Raw genomic sequence first — 9,156 nt, 5'->3', positions numbered from 1 at the left:
AACATATGAGGAGTTATGGCCCCTTTAGAAAGATGAGGAAGTTGCATTTAAAGATTTTGCAATGGGGCACAGAGCCTGGGCTGCATGCAGGGAATCCTGCCCCAGGGGTGCTGCCATGGGGTCTGCCAGGCTGCTGGGTGCCTGCAGTTGCTCTGCAGGGGATGGCTCCACTACCCTTCTCCCTGAGCTCCAGCTGCAGCCTCTCCTCTGCTCAGGGATGTGGGCCTTCACATCCTCTCTCTCCGTTTTCCTGCAGTTTGCTTTATCATGTCTTTTGTTCTTGATATGTAAAATGGCACTTTTGAAGACCTCCCCAGGGCATTTGGGGCACAGGCTGGATAGTCAGACTTGCTTTTGCTTCAGTGCTCAAAGCTGTGAAAGAAGAGCTGCTCAGGTCTTCCTACAGTGACTGGTGTCCTCCCATGGAATTAGTCATCCTGGTGCTGGCAGGACATGCTTGGTATTGTGGTTGTGTTCTGCAGGGAGTAGCACACTGTTTGCTCTATGCATTTGCTTTCCCTCCTTACAACTGCTTTGTGGGCTGTTGCACCAAGACCAGAAGGTTCATAAATCATCAGCTGGCTGTGCAATCATCATCTAGCGCTGTGCAACCAGAACAGGAGGGGTTCTGTCCCGAGGGCCGTGAGCTCGATGTAGGTGAAGAGGAACATGCTGGGCTGCAGCACATGAAGGCATTGCTGCAAATGATGAGACACAGCTGTGCTGAGCTCTGCCTGGTCCTCACATGGTAAAAGGCTGCATCAGCTGCAGCACTGGGGCAGTGTGTTCATCCTGGAAGGAGAAAGAAAACTATCCTAAAAAAATAATAATAAAAAAAAAATGTGGCAAGGTCTTTCTGCAACACGTTGGGCCTTGCAGTGTCATGGGAGGGGTTAATCCTGGCTGGAGATGAGGAGGGCTGGCGTGGCTGAGCAGCACTGTGAGCTGTGATGCAGCCGGGAGTTGTACGAGGAGGGAAAAGAGCTTTGCTACCCACAAGGTGAGGTAGGAAAACAATGAATCAAAGACATAGGTATTTCATAAAGCATTTGGCAGGAGGCAGCCCTTGGATTACTAGAAATAATGTGATATATTAGCCCTTGATTTGGCAGACTCTGCCTTATACTAAAGAGGAGGAGAGTGTAAATTGTGATGATTTGTGTAGAGTTTCTGACATTATCTTGGCAAAAAAAGGGCCATCTCTACAGATAAATGCACATGATCGAAATTGTGCATGTGAATTTTTATGTGCGCTCTTCTTCCATCATCGGAGGGGTCCTGGATGGACATAAGAGACCTATACTGAAGAAAGCTTTGCAATGAATTCCACTCATGCTCTCAGGGGGAAGGTCCCTGCATGGTTGTACCCTCAGTTCCCATTACCAAACTCCTTGTGTCTGATCCTTAAGGAAATTATTCTGCCAGGACCAATCCCTCAGGGTCTGAATGGCCCCAACCCAGGGCCCAGGGGTGGGAGGGGAGTGTGGGAGCTTTGCCCCAGCAGCACAAAGATTGCAAACCTGGGGAGGCTGAGGTGTGCAGAGCAGCACTGGGGCTGCCAGGTTCGTGCTGGCCTTGCAGGGAGTGTGAGCTGTGGGGCAGCATCACCCTGCTGGGTGCCTGCCTCAGGTACTAGGCTGCCCGCTGCAAGGTGTCTGTCAATGAGAGAAAACAGATCCTCAGCCTCCACCGTTCTGACTTAAAGCTTCAGCTGGCTGAGTGAAAATGAGTGAGAACATTTGTGCTCCTTTTTTTTTTTCCCCCTTGCTGATAAACGTTTTTTTTTTCCTACTGTTGTTGCTTAATGCTTGCTCTGCATACAAATGCACACCACTCCTTTCACCTGCCCATCAGAAATCCTGACAGGCTCTGCACAGGGACTGGGATGCACTGTTAGAGCCATTGCTCCGAAATCAGCCTGCCTCATATTTGGGCCTCCGAGTCAAAGGGTTTCAATGTATATGTCTGATGTTAAATTTCAGTTTGCGGTGCCAAAAGTCTCCAGGTCTTGTGTTCTATCTGCTCAACTCAGGCTCCACTTTGGGTGCTTCCAGCTTCATATAACCCAGCAAAATCAACAGTTGAATATCAGAGGACTGAGTAATTTCTATGGCACAGGTACTGACAGTGGGAATTCAGCCTTTAAATTATGATCATAAATTTTCACTGCATGCCACTGCTCAGTGTGTGCTTGTGGGGGGGGGAGGGGGTGATGATTTTATTGGGCAGAGTAGAGTTGCTCAGCTAATTAATCAGGGAAAGAAACCTGCTGTCAGGTGCAGCACAGCACCCACACACCTGGTAGTGCTGGTGATCTCTGATCCTGGTGCATGTCTCTGGTGCCCGGGTAGAGAGAACGGATGCAGTAAGGTAAGAGATCTGAATTCCTATGTCCAGAGGTGAGTCAGTTCTCTAGTGCTGCTCTGAGTAATAACAAAGTCTTTAAACAGTTTATAATTTGGAATTATTGAAGGGCAAACATATGCCTATTGCTTCCTGTTCCTGTACGAGGAAAGAACAGCTTTGTCCATTGTGTTCTCTGCTGAGCTCATGCGTGCTTTTGTGTAAATGAGGAAATACAGTGAGCACTGCAGGCTGAGGGTCAGGTGGGGAAGTGTGACACCGTAGACCTGATCTTCTCAGCCCAGGGCTCCTGACACTCACCTCTAGGAGTGGCCCCAGTGCTGCTATTTTGATCTGGTTTTGGTGTGACCTGAGATGAGGAACAAAGAGAGTTGTGCTAGGTGTGAGCTTTATGGGGTACCTCATCCCTGCCAGGCAAGCGATGACTCAAATCTGCAGGAACAAAGCAGCAGCAGGGGAGCAGGAGGTCCTCTTGTGTCCAGCCAGGCTGTGCTTAGCTGGGAAACTGCACACACCAAGGGGTGGATGGCATCAGTGCTATTGTCCTGTTTGCAGGAGCATCGCACCAGGGTTCCTTCTGGGCTGAAAAACATAGGTAGGCCATAAGCTGCTGAACCATGGGAGGGGTTTATGAGGCAGACATGCAAGAATAGTTGAAAGTTAGAGAAAATGTATTTATTACAACACTTTTCATGGGCAAGTTATCATTTTGTCAAACTTTATTAGAGAAAGTAATTAATGGGCTGTAAAAGGTGCTAGTGCGTAGCCAGTAAAAGACCTAGTCCTGTGCAAATTGGCAGTTCATAGATTTATGGTTCCTTCTTTCCCCATTTATTAATATGGAGAATGCACATGAAGCGTGTTATATAGATGGGCTGGAGAGCCATTGTGTCTGCGGGCAGAAGCCGTGCTCCTGGGGCCCAGCAATGAGGGCAGGGCAGGGGTCCCTCCTATCCTGTCCCCAGCTGCCCTGGGGGCAGGGGAAGGTGCCCCAAACTGCAGCACGTGCTGCCTGGGGACACAAGGCAGCACCAGGCACTGCATCATGTGTGGGGTGCACAAGCAGAGAGCTCACTGTTGTGTGCAGGTGTTCTGAATGCTGGGCTGCACACAACTTCTTGTTACGGGATTGTATGTCTGTGCTCCCCATTCTGAGAGCGTAGGGTTACTTGGCAGCTTATTCCGTTTAATTATACTGGAGGAAAAGGAATCGATCGTTCAAAGTGAAGTTCTGGTAAAGCAGCTCCAGGGACTTCACAATCAGTTATGAGCATCAGAAGAAACCAGGAGATCTATGCCTGCTCCTGCCATGTGCTCATTGGCATTGCATCCTGGCTGTACCTGATGCTGCTGTCTGGGTGCTGCCCACCCAGCAGCACGCCTCTCATTTCTTTGGAACCTCTCAGGTAACCAAACTCAAAGCCCTGAATGCTTGCAAACTTACGGTTTGGAAGCACTGGTGCCTGATAAACCAACCCCATGGGTGCAGAGGGTGCACGTATGGGAGCTCCCCTGCAGAAGACAGATAGGGCAGAGCCTGGTGTCAGCGATTCCTGGGACAGAGGGCAGCAGCTGCCAGCCCTGCTCCTTGCTGACAGACGTGGGACCACACTGTGCATGGCCGTTTCTATTCTGTGCTCTTGGCCATGGTGCAGCTCCGTCTGTCCCTTCAGCATGGGGACCTTTCCTTCCAGGATGGCTGAGTGCTGCACTGGCCAGAGGTCCCTCTCTCCTTGGCCTGGTCTGCTCCTGTCCCAGCACAGCATGTGGTGTCTTGTTTTCTCTCGGGGATTATGTTAATACCATTGATTGGTTTGTTTTAAATAGTGCTGGCTGCTAGGTCACTATTAGTGGATGCTGATGCATAATTTATTGATAGCAATATTGGTTGCCTGGTAGAGGGGCATTGACTTCCACCTGTTAACCCTTCACCTGCCCACATGACCTCTTGTCATTTCTGCAGCGTCATGATGCCCAGCTTTTTCCAGGCTGCAGAGGGTGATTTATTTTCCACAAGCTCCTTTTTTACCTCCTTTGGAAGAGGAGACAGGCAGGTCTGTGTTATTGACTGCCTTAACAGCCAGGAAAAGAGTGTGTGGTTAAGGGGCTGGGATGGAAGCAGAGCACATGTTAGTACCCGTGGCTGGCACTGGCTGCCTCTGCCCTCGTGTCCCCCCTTTGCAGAGTGCTCCCCATGTTCCATCTGACCTGCTTTGACACTTGTAGGTTTGCTTACAGAGACGTACTTGGAAAAGTAGCTTTGTCTGTTGTGAGACTTGGCTGGGGGAGCGAGCTTTTGCTGCTTCTCTCTAGGGAGCTGAGCCCAGCTGTTCTGCTACTGAGGGATGCTGCCAGTCAGCGTGCAGCGGGGTTAGAGCCTCCGCTCCAGCCTGGAGCTGGCAGTTTGCAGGAAACCTATTGGCACAGGTCAAGCTGCTGGCAGAGAGCAGTGCTGCATCAGGGAGCTGTTGGCCAGGGCCAGGGAGCGCCTGATGTTTAAAAGATCAGAAACATGAAACCAGAACTAGCCAGTGAAAACAAGGGATTTTGCTCAGGCTCCACAATTGCTGCCTGCTGCTCTGCTTCTGCTATTATCACACTTCCTACAGTGCCAGGAGCTAATCCAGGCTTCCCTCTGTGCTGGACTCTCAGCTGTGTGGAGCTGCAGAGCCTGCAACCAGCGTGCCGCTTGCTGGCTGGTCCCTCGCTCTGCGGACTGGGCCTGGCGCCACTGGTGACCTGGTGTGTGCCGTGGCAGTGCCTTTCATTGCCCTGGAGATCTCTGCTCCAGTGTGGCACACTGCTGACCCTGAGTCACAATGGTCACTGTGAAGAGCTGCACACCTGCAGATGTGGCATGCAAGAAGCAGTGTGGGAGGGGAGGCAGGCACACATCTGAAGTCCCAACCTTTCTGGAACTTGCTGTTTCCCACCAAGAATCCACAGTCCTGAAACCTTACTTTGAATTCTGCTCTGGTTTTCAAATCAGACAAACTGCCTGTATGGAATTAAATGGATTATTGCGGAGAACCATCGGGGATGAAGCTCCTTCATTTCCTGGGTTAGGGTAGGGTTAGAGTTAGGTTTAGTGTGTGTCCTGTTCCTGTCTTTGTCTATGCCAGGAGCACCTACCCAACTCCCAAAGAGGAGGAATGAGCCTGCAGCACCAGTCCCCTGGAATAGGAGCTGCTCTGGTGACACAGTGCTCTGGGTGCAAGAGGGGATCCTCACCTGCTTTGGTGATGTGGGTCTTACCTAGTTAATGTTCCTGGCAAACTGGCCAGGTCTGTCTGCTGTAGACAAGCAGGGTGTCTATTTGTGAAACTGTTGTGAAAGAGAGTGCTTGAGCCCTTCTAAGACCAAGCACAGACTGTGGAGTGCTGGGCTACTGCTTTATGGCCGTGCCTTCCCATTCAAATCAGTTTCTTGCCTTCTTGCAGTTGACCCTCTGTGTTATGCTTAAAGCCCCTCTGAATGGGTGCTCATGTCTTGGCAGAGCCCAGGAGGTGTCTTACAGCCAAATGCCGTGGTTCCTCACTTGTCTGCAGAGGCGAGGAAACAGTTGACTACTTTCCCTGCAGGCTATAGTCAAATGTCTTTTATCTGCCATTATACTGGTTTTCTTTGCAATGCTTACATTCATGCAGATCCTAATTTCTGTGTCCCTTGCTTCTGCTGCCAGCATAGCAAAACTCTTGCAGGCACCTCTCCAAGCACGTCCTTGTCTTGTGTTGATCAATAGGCTGCTGGGTGTGCTGTTAGCTGTAGCTGTGCTGCTGTCAGTGGGACCCACCCATGCCCACCCTGTGCAATGGAAGGAAGGCAACCAGATGTTCCTTGTGGGCTCAGGAGACAGGAACAGGGAAACAAAGCTTGGCCGGCATTCATGTTTCATACTGCTGGTGTGCTTTACTGGGCCAAGGAATGCTGCTCAAGCACAGTGTAATTAAGGGCCTTACAGCACTATTGTGCTAGGACTTTGCTGAACAGGCCCAGAGTAATCCTCCTGTGAGTTCAGCAGGAACTGTACACGTGTCTCCTACACCAGACTTTGGCTTTAGGTGGGGATTTGCGTGTTGATGAGATGTTGGGGTATTGCTGCCTGGATGTGAGCTTCCTCAAAAGACCCCTGGCACCCTGGTGGGCGAGGCAAAATACTCCAAGGAAGGCTGTTCTCATAGTGTCTGGTGTTCCAAGACAGGAGGAGGAAAGGAGGACATGAAAACGAATGACCTTTAAAATCATCCGGATCTGAGCTGTCAAAAAACACTTGCAGGTCTTCGTGCCGTGGACCCAAACTGGTTTCTGTCGTCTTTTCTGTAGATTGTCAAAATTTTGGAGAAAATGGCTTTTTGGAGAGGTAGGGAAGTAGAAGTCAGCTGCTAATTTTACAACTGGAAAGATGTGAAATAAGTCTCATTCGATGGCAGAGCAGCAGGCGGCCATTGCTGGCGGTGTGCATCTCCATGAGGCAAGGAAGCTCTGCGGAGCAGCAGTGGAGGGAGCATCACGCAGAGGGCTGGGCAGGGCATTAACCCCTTGCCCGGCTGGTTTTCTTGGCTCCGTTCCCAGCTTATGAAAGGAAGATTTACGTTTATTTTGTTTTCCAAATTGTTCCCATTCTTCAGGAAAGTTCATTTTAAGCCCTTCCAAGGTTTTGATGGGGGGGGAGGTTCGTCTTTCGTGCTGGTTCAGGCTCCCCTCTGTGCCCAGCTGGGAGCGTGCCTGGGGCAGCACCGCTGTTCTGTGTGGGGCTGCAGGGTGGGCAGTCCCATCTGTAGGGCTTCAGTGCATGGGGTTTGTGTGGCTGGTCTTGGGACGTGCAAACTGCAAAGGACTGCGCTGGGCTGGGTTTGCTGCGAGCCGCCTTCTTTGTGTCCACGCAGGGCTTCCTTTGGAGGCACTCAGGAGGGAGCGTGCTTTGGGTTTTCATCTGTCCCCACTTAAACCTCCGGGCCGGCGTTCAGGCTCGGTGTCAGGCTGGGGACTCCTTTAGCACACGGTGTTTGTTCTCAGCAGAGCCTCGAGCAGCTGTTTTCCTTGGACGTGTTCCCCAGATCAAGAGTTAGCACATGCTTGCCATGAGATCTATTTGGTCAGTGGGCTGAGAACAGAGATGATCTTGAACTAGTTTGGCTTGCATCTGAGAACCAGAACAGGCTCAGGTTAGTATTCGTATGATATTTTGGAGCTGGAGACTGCTGTTAGGCTCAGCTGTACAACTCCAGTTCAGGCAGTTGTGACGTGAGCACAGACGTGTGCGTGTCCAGTTGCTGCTGTCCGTGTGTGGGTGACCTTTGTACAGTGGATGGGGAGGAGAAACCAAAGAAATTCAGTCGTTCATTAAAATGGGAAAATGAGTGAGTGTCTAATGTGTACTAGGATCCTTATACACAGAGCTTGCTTACACGTCCTGGAGGAACAAACTGCTGTGCCCAGCTCTTCTGCAAGCTCTTGCCTTTCTCCCAGAGCTCGTCATTACGAAGATCTTTGAATCTCCTGAACAGAATGGAAGCTCTGAGAGAAGGGTTTGTTCACATCGCAGTGTGGATGGGATGTTCTACCTCTCTCAAAACACCACATGGGGTGATTTAAGCTGATGTTCTTGGTTAAGCAGGAAGAGTAGCATTTGTCAAAATGCAGAGTCACGTGCCATCGCTGATCCATCACCAGCACTGGTTCCTGGGCTCGGGATGGAGCAGCCATGCTGACCGCCAGGCTCTGCTTGCTCCGTGTCTTCGTCCCCTGGAAGCAGAGCTGCAGGTTGCTGGGCACGCTCCTCATCTGCCTGCAGGAGCTGCACAGAGAAAATCCAGCTGCAGGAGTTGTGAGAAGAGATTTGTGCCCACACGGCACTTGGTGCATTCGCCCACTCTGGCAGCAGGGTTTGGGCATCCCGTGCAGCACTCGTGGCCTGGGATCTGTGGATGTGTGCAGCAGTCAGTGCTCCAGCAGGGAGATAACGTGGGGATGGATACGTGCTGTCCTTACCGTGTGCTACTCGTATGGAAGAATAATCCATAAATCAAGATATTACAAGGTTATTTAGCGATTCTTCAACTGCTATACATGTGTCAACAACAAATAAAAGAAGCATTTGATAGCATTAGTCCATGTGCCAGGAAATCCTCCTGGTTCCTTCCCTTACCTAGGGAAGGGGAGACCTCGGGCTATTTGGATTAGCACGCTGTGCTGCGATGCTCCTGCACAGGCAGCGCGTTCCTGCGAAGCATTGCCAAGAATTTGCTTGTCACAGAGATGTGTAATGTGATTGCAGTGGAAAATACATGCAAATGTTTTGCCTCCGCTTTTTTTTCTTCTTCTTCTAGAGGGGGAGAGATCTTGATTAAACAGTAATTAAGAGTGTTTTGGACAACACAAGGCAGCCTCTCTCCCAGGTGCTTAATAAGTGCCAAGACTGTTGAGTGAATTGTTTATTTAGCATAGTGATAGGAGGCAGTTATTGCCATGTCTAGCAGAACCAAGGCTTTGTGTATGGGCAACCCTGGGCAGCTTGATGGCAGAGGAGCTCTGTGTCACCGCTGTTCTGTTTCCTAAGCCACATCAGGGAGCAAAGAAGTGGGCAGAGCCTCTGTGTGGCCTCAGGGCACAGCAGTGGTGGCCCAGCCCTGGGTGGGCAGCACTGCTGGGGTAGGCACTGGGCAAAGGGTTTTCTGCAGCGCTGGGGCTAAAGGATGGAGGAAGCAGCTTGTCTTAGAGCGCTGGTATTTTATTTATTTATTTATTTCAAAGATGCATTGATAGATTTTTGGATGATGCTCTAGCAAAAAG

Source organism: Meleagris gallopavo, chromosome 17 (assembly GCF_000146605.3).
Source record: "Meleagris gallopavo isolate NT-WF06-2002-E0010 breed Aviagen turkey brand Nicholas breeding stock chromosome 17, Turkey_5.1, whole genome shotgun sequence".
Lineage (NCBI taxonomy): Eukaryota > Metazoa > Chordata > Aves > Galliformes > Phasianidae > Meleagris > Meleagris gallopavo.
Note: the sequence above shows the minus strand (reverse complement) of the source record.